Genomic DNA, 12,805 nt, shown 5'->3' on the forward strand with positions numbered 1-12,805 from the left:
TTAGTCGCGGGCTCCAAATATAAGGATAAAAGTAGCGGCTTGTAGTCCGGAATATACGGTATTTGTTTGTGATAACTTTTTCATTTTTCTGTCAAGGCAGAATCCCTTTCATTGTTTCCATGAGACTGTTTATAGGACAGCACCAAACTTTTTTAGTGCTCTTGGTAACAATAATAAATAGCCATTTGCAAATAACTGATTATTGTTTTGCAGGTGTCTCTTGTGCCAGGCTCTGATGTCAAAGTCCCCAGGCAGAAGCTAAGCACTCTGCGAAATTCAAATTTGTCTGTTTATATTGGGGAACTTGCAGTGCTTGTCTACGGCAGGGAAACACTGTCTTGCTCAAGTTTAACAGGGAGACAGTCAGGAGCACACAAAGATGTGGAATCCAAACCACAACTTGATGGAACAAAACTTGATGCTATTATTGGTGAGTATTATTTTTCTCAATTAATTATTACACTTTTTACCTTTTTATAAAAATGATGTATTTTAGATGTAAAAAATAGAGTGCTACAGTGCCTGTGAGTGCTAGAAACTGCATGTTCTTGATACACATTGTTGGGGAGTAATAGGCCTTTCACATTGAACGCGTCGGAAGCGTCAAACGCATCACAAATCGGTCTAAAAAGCATTATTTTCAATGAGACACGTTGCTTTTTAGATGCGTCAGAAGCATCGCGTCAAAAGCCGAGCTAAACCGACACTTCTGACAGGAGCGCTCATTGCTCCCCACCTTTTCAACCAGGGGGGACAGAATATGGTATGTCTCCCCCACCTTCTGACATATATGTGTGTACTTGAAACATGCTATGTCAGTCTTACGTGCAAACCATGTCAGTCTTATGTGCAAAACCATGTCAGAATAGTATCTTTGTTTCTGCAAGTTTGTATTTTTAGCAGCATTGACTTGTTTACACCTGTTTCTTGTTTGTCACATTCAGAATTTTCTGGGACTGCATTTGTCCAGATTTGAAACCAAAAATAGTTGCCTCTAGGGACTAGTGTCTACACATAAGTATCAATGGACCATATGCATGAACTTGAACTTATTTATTTGGCACACAACTCGCCAACAACAAAAACTGATATACAAAACAATTCCACAGTGACATATGCGATCAATATGCCAATTTACTAAATTCTGAAAGTTAGAAAAGGAAATCAGAAAAGCTATCTGGGACCTCAGAAAGCCCATCTGCAATTATTGCTTGATCTCCAAAATCAGTCGATGCAAGCGAAATTATGTTCAGTAGGAGTGTTGTCATTAGTGCCACTTCGAAAATTATATTCATGATAAGTAATTTATCTTAAACTTATGATCTGTTGTTTTTTCAAACTTATGCAAAAACAAATCTTGAGGAAAAAAAATACAGTATGCAATAGTTAATAATTATTAAGAGCCTGTTTTCATATTTATGAATACATTTTACCACATAGCAGTTGTTTTTTAATGACAACTCAACCTATCATTCTTTTTGAGTTCTACACATGTGGTGATACCTTATTTACACCAGGATGTTAATAAAATCAATGCTGGATATTCTCAGAATAAAGTACTTATATCCACAGTTTCAAATTGCTTAAGTCAAATGGTGTCCACTTTATGCTCTTCTCAAAACATTAAAATTACTGTTCTGGATGCTCAGAATACATCTGAGCTTATCTAGAAACCGTTGGCTTCTGGGGGCCGCTCTTGGGCTTCGGCCCTGCGGGCCTCGCACTTTGTACCCCACAATTTCTAGTTCTAAACTGCATTTTTTAAGTCTGGTAGACACTAAATAACAGACACTAAATAAATACAAATGGTTATTATAAATGCAACAGCAAATAATTTAACAATGACTGCAGTGTGATTGTAAAGTAGGATTTCTGTGACATAACCTCATGATGAATTTTTTTTAATGGTCATTTCATCTTGTAATTACATCAAAATATGTAATTACCTTTAATGTTGTTATCAGGACAGAGTCATTTCTAAAATATGAATTTGAGCACAATAAGTGGAGAGCTTCTACCTGTTCAAATGTCTTTGGACTTTGAGTCGTGGACATTTTTAATGATCCGTTCATTTATTGTTAAAAGATAAAATGAAACAGGTTTTTTTAAAAATAATAAAATAGTTGCTGTTTAAAGAGCCTTTTATTTAGAAGCAGGTGATGTTCTGCTGGATTCTCAGGACCAGATGAAGGTCTCTTCTGCAGCTTTGAACTCTGGTGGTGTTGCTGAAGAGCAGAGATGTTTTCTTTTGACTGGACTTCATGGTGTTCAGCTCATCAATGGAAGTTTGGTTGTCTGCACAGCAAATGTTCCTGATTGGGACAAATAAATATTTATTTAAATATGAAGAAACATTAAACAGTTTATATATAAAAAGGAAAAAACCCCGGAAAAAACAATTGGAAAAAAAAAACTCCCCCAAAAAAGTTATTTAAAGTTGAGCTTTTGTTGTGTCTGAAAAAAGCTGTAGCTTTATTTGGTAAAAATAAAAAAGACTGAACCATTTACAAATTAAAGCGTTCACTCAGATCAACAAGCTGACATTAGCCGATCAATAAACCTTCACAGCAGTGCAAATGTCACATTTTATTTTAATATTATTCTCACCTCGATAAAGCTGCAGAACTAAACTCTGTTGGGCAAACTGGGACTTCGCATATATCCAAAAAGTGGGAGATTTCGGACTGAGTGGGTTTGCTTCATCCCCCCGGCTGCCTGCCACGCTCTGCCCAGTGATGATGCCTGAAGGCCGGCTTATCCGTGCGGGTCGGCCCGCTGTTGCGGTTCAATGGATATCCCACCAAGTCGTCAGTCCTCCCTTGGTCGGCATCACGCCAAAAAGTAGCTGAAAAAAGCTTCTCCCAGCAGGGTGATGGGAGAATCGTTCTGCTGCTGTTTTTTAAAGCTTTTTTGTGGTTCAGGCAACGCAAATTCAAGTTGGCGATCACTGAACTTTTTTCAGGTTGTGGAAACAGCCAGAGTGTGATGTAGCAATCTCCGCCCCCTTGCCGCTTCCGAAGCGTTAAAGCGTTGGGAGGCGTTATGAAGCTTTCAGTGTGAAAGGCCCATAACAGAATACATGTATTCAGAATGCTGTGAGTAACTCTATTCTGGTACAGTGTTTTCATTTGATATTGGGGGTTAGAATAAACATACTTTACTAAAATCAAAGGGACACATCACAGCACTCAATCTTTAAATTTCAACTGTAAATTATTAACTGTTGAGTACAAAGTAAATAACGTTTCTTCTGTTTTTATCTGTTTAATTCACAGCATGCTCTGGCCAAGTTCCCTGGCACAAGTGTACAGGATGTCAGGAGAATCTTTAGAAAAAAAATGCAACAACGAAAGCTTCAAGCAAACTGCAAAGAAGACGTAATCAACTTTCTGCATTGGTGACTTACAAATGCATCAGTTAAAAAAATGTTCAGTTCTTCTGTATGTTTTTAACAGAAAGGTTCAAATAAAATCAATTGTTTTCCTATAACATGGAAGTTATTTGTATGTTTAGATTTTTTATACACTGACCAGTAGATAAAATGTCTTCTGTATGTTTTTAACAGAAAGGTTCAAATAAAATCAACTGTTTTCCTATAACATGGAAGTTATTTGTATGTTTGGATTTTTTTATACACTGACCAGTAGATAAAATGTGTACTATTAGTATACTTAAAAGGGAAACTAAAAGAGTACTTTCAGTATACTTCAAAGTCTACTTTGATGAACTATATGGTCTTGATGAGTTTACTTGTAGTAAATTAATAGTATACATTGAAGGTTACTTTCAGTATACATTAAAGTATACTTTCATGAACTATAACTTATAACTAGTAAACTAATAGTATACCCTGAAGTTAACTTAAAGTATACTTCAAAGTGTACTTTTATAAACTTAAATTGGGCCAATTTAGTCCCAATTTAGTCCCAAGAAGTATACTTGTAAGTAACCTGCAAGTATATCTGTAAAAGTGTACTTGGGCAATAAAAGTACACTTGAGGAAATGTACTTTTGTATACTTAAGTATACTTATAAAAATGCAGTTAAAGTATACTATTTTTTGGTAAGGGCAGTCATCATCTATCTCAGAGACATATCTGAAGCTTTTGTACAACAATCATTTCCACATAAATTCAGCATTATTTCATCATACAAGATGGAGGAAGCAATCAGAGTGCCGCGGCTACACGAGCTGCTAGCTGATACATTCACTACACGGTCATTTCAAAGCGTCACAAAGTATCACCTCGTTTCTGCTTAAAACTAACTTTAGAATGATTTAAGAGGTTTTATCTTGTCATCTGATGGTTAATCACATTAATCCATTTGATCACTTTGGGTGAAGACACTGAAACTGCTGAGCTCTGAAATGACGCATGCGCAGTGGAGGCAGGGCAGACCAATTTTTTGGGGGGGAAGGGGGCATTCCGTCTGCGACACCGGTTCACAGGTCAATGCAAACTCGCTGCCAACGCCATTCACACTGGTAAGAACACAGTGTTTTTGAAGCAACATAACAGCTAAGAGAGTCAAAAGAAGTTGCACGTTTGTAGCATGGCCCAAGCAGAGGGTCACCCCTTTGAGTCTGGTCTGCTTGAGGTTTCTTCCTCAGAGGGAGTTTTTCCTTACCACTGTTACTCTGTGGGTTAGTAAGGTTAGACCTTACCCGTGTGAAGCGCCTTGAGGCAACTCTTGTGATTTGGCGCTATACGAGGTCTATTAGAAAAGTATCCGACCTTATTATTTTTTTCAAAAACCATATGGATTTGAATCACGTGATTGCGTCAGACAAGCTTGAACCCTCGTGCGCATGCGTGAGTTTTTCCACGCCTGTCGGTTGCGTCATTCGCCTTGAGCAGGCTTTGAGTGAGGAGTGGTCCACCCCTTCGGGGGATTTTCATTGTCAGGAAATGGCGGAATGATTTGGGCTTTTTTTCCATCAGAATTTTTTCAGAAACTGTTAGAGACTGGCAGCTGGAAACCATTTGAAAAATTTATCTGGCTTTTGGTGAAAATTTTACGGGCTTCACAGAGAATAAAGACTGTTACTACAGCTTTAAGGATGGCTTTAAGGACGCTCGGCGTGCCGCGCTCCGTGCCGCCATCGAGAGCCACAAACCACCGGATCATTTCTAAACGGATGGCTCTGTGGAGCCGGACCGTCGTGTGCACTTTCTCTGGTTATCACAAGAGCTGGACATCAACCATTTTCCGGCAGATTTCACGTTTAACAAGAAATTTTGTCATGGAAAACCGAGCGGAGGCTTCACGTGTCAGGACCGATTCGCTGATCGAGCGAGACAAAGGAACACCTCCGTTTTGGTCTCACAGGACGGCTTTGAGATGGCGTTCAGACAGCTGTTGGTGGTTTTTCCATCGAGTGATTATCCGAGAAATTGTGGATGTGCCTGGACATGCCAGAACATGTCCCGTGAGGCTTCATCACAGTGTTGCTGTGCGCCAGTCAGTAGTTGGACTATGTAGGCCCCGTTCTATGACAAGCCACTTCCAGTGTTTGTAGACAAAGTAGCAAAAGTATCAGGCTGCGAACACTTCACCGTGCAAGGCCTGTTCTTTGTTGTGTAAGTATGTACTTCTGCTCTCATTAGAACAACTTAACTGTTGAAGCTGTTGTATAAATTTATGTTTAACGTTGATAACTCTGTCATTGTTATTTTTCTCTTTGTATGTGTCAGCTTTTCACTTATGCAAACAACATATCATAAAGGCCAGGAAAGCACGCTTCTTGAAGAAACGGAAAAATCCAGCACACATGGACTTCAAACTAAAATATTCATCAAACTGAACGGATCACCAGAACAAGCAAAAGTCATGGCAATAAGGAACATCGAGGAGCTGGACAAATATGAACAATAGTGTTTCTTAAAGCAAGGATCTGGACAAATATGACCAATAAAGTATGAGGACACAAACACATCACAACACCATGACACAGACCAGAGGAACCTATTCATCTACTACCTATTCATCTACATCTGGAGACAAGAAGGATATAACTCAAAGGATTGCTGATCATGGAAAAGTAGAACTGAGAACATTTAAATACACTAGCCACAATGTACTGGACTTGGAGCACGATATAGACCCGGACAATAATTTCTTCTCAAATATCAATGACAGTTGTTGCTATTATACAGATGAACAGTTTAATCGGATCATTAGAACGGATAACAAATTATCAATAATCCATTTCAACAGCAGAAGTCTATATGCAAACTTTAACAACATTAAAGAATATTTAAGTCAGTTTAAAAAAATATTTAACATAATTGCTATATCAGAAACATGGATCAATGAAGATAAAGGAATGGATTTTGAACTGGATGGATATGAATTTAATTGTGTAAACAGAAAAAATAAGAGTGGAGGAGGAGTGGCTGTGTATGTGGATAAGAACATGGATTATAAAATAGTAGACAATATGACAACTGTGATTGATAACTTATTAGAATGTATAACTATTGAAATATGTGAAGAAAGAAGCAAAAATGTATTAGTCAGCTGTATATATAGAGCACCAGGATCTAGTATTGAAACATTCACTGACTGTATGGGAAAAATGTTCTCAAAAACTAATCAAAAAACTGTTCATTTGTGGTGACTTAAATATTGATCTGCTCAATCCAAATAAGCATAAAATAACATGAATTTATCAGTATAATGTACAGTATGAGTTTATATCCAAAAATCACCAGGCCAAGCAGAATTACATCCCATAGTGCTACCTTAATTGATAATATATTCAGCAATGATATTGAGAATAACACTGTGAGTGGATTATTAATCAATGACATTAGTGATCATCTACCAGTTTTCATCGTTTATAATAGAAACCATCGGCGGAATCAGCCAGAGGAGAAAATAAAATACAGGCGAGTGCGGACAGAGGAAAACATGAACACACTAAAGAAGGATTTACAGGAGCAAAACTGGGAAAAGGTATACAGTGAAAGTGATGTTGATAGTGCATATGAAACTTTTTTACAAATATTTACATCATTATATGATAAAAAATGTCCAATTAAACAAGACTACAGAAAACAAAAAATCCAAGCTCGACCATGGATGACGAAAGGGTTACGAAATGCATGTAATAAGAAAAATACACTGTATAGAGAATTCATAAACTAAAGACTAAAGAGGCAGAAAATAGATATAAGAAATACAAAAATAGATTAACTAATATACGGGTATGTAGGAAGGAATATTATAGTAACATATTATATAATAACAAAAACAATATTAAAGGAATATGGGATATATTAAATAGCATTATCAAAAATGGTAATAAAAAACAGAGTTACCCTCAGTATTTCATTGATAATAATGTCAAGAAGGAAAATAAGGATGAGGTAGTCAACGGTTTTAATAATTTTTTTGTAAATATTGGACCAAGCTTGTCAGAAAAAATTCCCGATTCCCAATCTGAGGATTGGGATAATAATCTTATAGAAATAAATCCCTGTTCAATGTGCCTCACAGCAGTGGATGGAAATGAAATTATAGACATTGTGAATAATTGTAAATATAAAACATCTACCGATTTAAATGAAATTGATATGGTGGTGGTAAAACAGGTCATTGAATGGATTGTAGAACCATTAACATACATCTGTAACTTATCATTTCAAACCGGTAAATTTCCCAATCAAATGAAAATAGCTAAGGTTGTGCCGCTGTATAAGACTGGGGATAGACACCACTTCACAAATTATAGACCTGTTTCTTTGCTTCCACAATTTTCCAAATTATTAGAAAAGTTATTCAATAATAGATTAGACAAATTAATAAATAAACATAAATTACTTACTGATAGTCAATATGGATTCAGAGCACATAGTTCAACATCACTTGCATTAATAGAATCAGTTGAGGAGATTACAAATGCCATAGACCACAAATTACATTCAGTTGGAATATTTATAGACCTTAAAAAGGCTTTTGATACAATCAATCATGACATATTAATCAGTAAACGTGAACAGTATGGGATTAGGGGGTTGGTGTTGCACTGGGTGAAAAGCTACTTAAGTAACAGAAAACAGTTTGTGAAGTTGGGGGAATATACATCATCATGCTTGGACAATGCTTGTGGCGTCCCACAGAGGTCAGTATTGGGTCCAAAACTGTTTCTAATTTATATAAATGATATTGTCAATGTTTCCAAAATATTAAAATTAGTATTATTTGCAGATGACACAAGCATTTTTTGTTCAGGGGGGGATTTGCAGGAGTTACTGAGGAGGATCAGTATAGAAATGGGAAAATTGAAAATATGGTTTGACAGAAACAAATTATCATTAAACTTAAGTAAAACAAAATACATGTTATTTGGCTATTGTAATACAGACATACAGGTTCAGTTACAAGTCGAGGGGGTAGATATTGAAAGGGTACATGAAAATAAGTTTCTGGGGGTGATAATAGATGATAAGATAAACTGGAAGACTCATATAAAACATATACAAAGTAAACTGTCAAGAAGCATTTCAGTTCTAAACAAAGTGAAACATATTCTGGACCACAACTCACTCCGCATTCTTTACTGCTCACTGGTTTTACCATATTTACAGTACTGTGCAGAGGTATGGGGTAATACTTATAAAGGTACAACACAATCACTATCAGTAATGCAGAAAAGAGCTATAAGAATTATTCATAATACTGGCTATAGAGATCATACAAATCCACTATTTTTACAATCCAAATTCTTAAAATTCACAGACTTGGTTCATTTTCAAACAGTACAAATTGTGTATAAAGCAATAAACAATTTACTTCCAGCAAATATTAAAAATATGTTTTTTAACAGATCAGGGGATTACAGTCTGAGGGGGAAATTTAAAGCATCAGTGGGCACGAACAACATTAAAAGGTTTCTGTATTTCTGTCTGTGGGGTGAGGATGTGGAACAGATTGGGAGTGGGGCTCAAGCAATGTCCAAGCATGAACCAGTTCAAACTGCGGTACAAAAATATGTTTTTTTCTGGGTATAGGGAGGAGGAAGGGTAATGAAGGTTAGGGTGTTTTTGTTTTTTGCTTCGGCTTGTAAATATATAGTATTTTGTATGTAAGTAGGTATGTGTAGGTGTATATTTATGTTTGTGTATATATATGTGTATATATGTATATGTGTATATATGTGTATGTATATGTGTATGTATGTTGATGTGTGTATGTATATATATATGTGTATGTGTATGTATACGAGGTCTCTTAGATAATAAACCGACCCTTTTATTTTTTTTTTAACTATGGATTTGAATGACATGCGATTACACCAATCATGCTTGAACCCTCGTGCGCATGCGTGAGTTTTTTCACGCGTGTCGGTGACGTCATTTCCCTGTGGGCAGGCCTTGAGTGAGATGTGGTCCCGCCCTCTCAGCTGAATTCCTTTGTTTCACACGTTGCTCGAGACGGCGCGCGTTGCTTTATCAAAATTTTTTCTGGACCTGTGAGGAATATCCGAGTGGACACTATTCGAGAAATTAAGCTGGTTTTCTGTGAAAAGTTTAACGGCTGATGAGCGATTATGGGGTGTTTCTGTCGGTGTAAGGACTTCCCACGGAGCGGGACGTCCTGCAGCGCTTCCAGGCGTTGTCGTCGGCCTGTTTCGAGCTGAAAACATCCTAATTTAAGGCTTAATTCACCCAGGACATCGTGAGAGAACAGAGAAGATTCAGAAGAGGCCGGCATGAGGAATTTATGCGGACATTCCACTGTTTAAGGACATTTTTTTAATGAAAGACGTACGCCGAGTCGTTTCCGTGACGACTCGGCAAATCTGTGTGCGCCGCGACAGGAAAAACACCTCCGTGTTGAAAACCATTTGTAGAATTCAGGCGGCTTTTAATGGCTTTCAACAAGTGAGTAACTGAGAAATTGTTTAACAGCTTGGGCATGTTCCAACTTGCCCGTTAAGGTTTCCAACGGAGGTGTTTTTCCTGCCGCGACCTCCCGCGGTCGGGTCCGGCCCGACATGCGACTCTGCCCGCACGTTCTTTCATTACAAAATGACTGTTAACAATGGAATGTCCGAATAAACTCCTCATGCCGACTTCTTCTGAAAGTTCTCTGTTCTCTGACGACTTACTGCGTCAACAGAGCCTGAAATGTGGAAGTTTTCAACTTGAAACGGCGAGACGCTGCCGCCTCGAAGCGCAGATCGCCGTCAGGCGCCGTGGACCGTCCTTAAAGCGACACTACCAGACCAAAATATCTCATCAGCCGTTAAAATTTTTACCGAAAACCAGCTGAATTTATTGAATGGTGTCCACTCAGTTGTGCCTTACAGTTTTGAAAAAATTTTTATCAAACAAAGCAACAGTCTCTGAGCCATTCCTAAACAATGAAAAAAATCGACGAGCGGGTGGACGACTCCTCACTCAAAGACTGCCCACAGGCGAATGACGTAACCGACAGGCGTGAAAAAACTCTCGCATGCCCACGAGGGTTCAAGCATGTCTGATGTAATCACACGTGATTCAAATCCATATGGTTTTTGAAAAAATAATAAGGTCGGATACTTTTCTAATAGACCTCGTATGTATATATATATATATATATATATTGATATCGGTTTAGGTGTGTAGGAATCTATGTGTATATGTGGCAAAGGGTATTACTGGTTGTGGGGAAGAAGGGGTAGGGATAAATAAGCTGATGCTTCACCCTACCCCTTTTCGGACATGTTGGGTACACAGTAGGAACTTTTTTGTTGTTGTCTTTACTGATCTATCTTGTAATTGTTGTTGTATCAAATGTTCGAAATAAACAGTTTTCATTCATTCATTCATTCATTCATTCATAAAGGTAGCTTTCTTCTTATTTTAATATATCTAAAAGAAGCAGATGAGAGAAATTAAATGTTTTATTTTCAAAACATTGAGAGTCACATTTGTAACTTTGTGTCATTGAAATAAGAAGCTTCTTTTACCTTCAGACTAGAGAGGTCTAAAATTTGTACAATCCTGGTCTGTTTGCTGTAGTTACATTGCAATAAGATTGACCACAAATGTAGCTGATTTAAAAATAAGGGTTGGGTTGACCCACATCCAGTCTAAGCTTACTTTTTTAGTTTCAAAATTTGTCAACACTGAGGTGCCACTTGTCACAGAAACATTAGCTGTTGTCTGCCAAGGATCGATACATTTCATCTAGTCACTGTCACTACAGAGAATATACATTCAGATTAGTAATGTTTTTATCTGAAAGTCAAATATAAAGCCGTGTTAGTACGAACTGTTAGTCATTTGTTGCTTATTCATCATGGCAGGTACTATAATGAACATTTTACATATAGAAATACAGTGAACTGTTACTAATTTGTTGCTTATTTTTAATTAGAGGTCCTGGAATGAATATTTCTACATTGTACATAGCATAAGTATCTAATTTCATTGAATTAAAACGTTTTATTATGATATTGTCATTAAATATATTTATAATTGCAATTTAATACATGTCAGTGCCACATAAGTCAGGAGAATAAATATCTTTTGTTGTGTAAACACCATTTCTCTCATGAAATCATCAACCCCTGAAGAAAATTATTAAAATAATATTGCCCAATTGAATCAAAGATTTTTGCAGTATTTCAGTCAAACAACTTCAATATTTTTCGAGAGAGAAAAATGCTGTTTGGTCAAAGACTTTGCCTTCATTTTATTAATATGTATATGTCGCGAACATGAACGAGCGAAGCTCTTCAGCATCTCACCATGTCATTCAGGTCCTTCAGACTTTTTTTTCAGTAAATGCTTCTTGGAAGCATTAGCATGGCTATAAACGTTCAGCTTTTGTTGAACATTTGTTCAACATTTTGTTCAAGATTTGACATTTCCTGTTGCATTGTGAGCTCCAAATTTGGCACTTCCTGTTTCAGTGTCAACTTGCCACTGAATTCCCATGAAATCCCATGAGATCTCCTCTATGTCAATCCAGGAAGTGTTGAACATTTGATATTTCCTGTTTCCCTGTGGACTCAAAATTTGGCACTTCCTGTTTGGGACTCAGTGTGGCATGAGCAAGCTCACACCGCTTGTATTATGAATTCCTTATTTGAACGCTAAAGAATAAAATTATAGTGGCGCCAAAGAAAATTATTTATATCACTTAAATAGTAAAAAGCCCAAAGGCCGCACAGCTTTAACATAGCTAGTCTGACCAGTGTTTGCTGGGATATTTTAGTTCTAAATGATAACAATAATAATAATATGAGCAAAGCGACGCGAAGCTCGCTCATGGTACAGGGAGTCCCACACAGGAAGTGCCTAATTTTGAGTCCACAGTGAAACAGGAAATGTCAAACATTTCCTGTATCGACACTTCCTGGATTGACAGACAAGAACTCATGGAATCTCACGGGAGCTCAGTGGCAAGTTCACACTAAAATAGGAAGTGCCAAATTTTGAGTCCACAGTGAAACAGGAAATGTCAAATGTTGAATACTTCCTGACATGGGTGGAGCTACAGCGGAGGCCAGGGCTGCACTGGACTCCCCTGAGATCTGATTGGACACAGATGATTGACATGTCACGGCACCACACTTCTGGTTGAAAAGAGCTGCATGTTAAAATCAGTGAGTCATTTTGACAGCTAGGTTCCTCCTTTCCAGTAGTTGGTGCTGTGTACCACAAAAAGTTCCAATCCACCTTAGTGGAAGAAAAAAAAATTGCCTCAGATTTGAACTGTTTGAACGTTTGAACCATGGACTAATAATGATAGCAAAGTTATATTGGTGAGTAAATGACCATATTTTATGCCAGAAATGAGGTCCAGG

This window comes from Thalassophryne amazonica, chromosome 7, assembly GCF_902500255.1.
Source record: "Thalassophryne amazonica chromosome 7, fThaAma1.1, whole genome shotgun sequence".
NCBI classification, from domain to species: Eukaryota; Metazoa; Chordata; class Actinopteri; order Batrachoidiformes; family Batrachoididae; genus Thalassophryne; species Thalassophryne amazonica.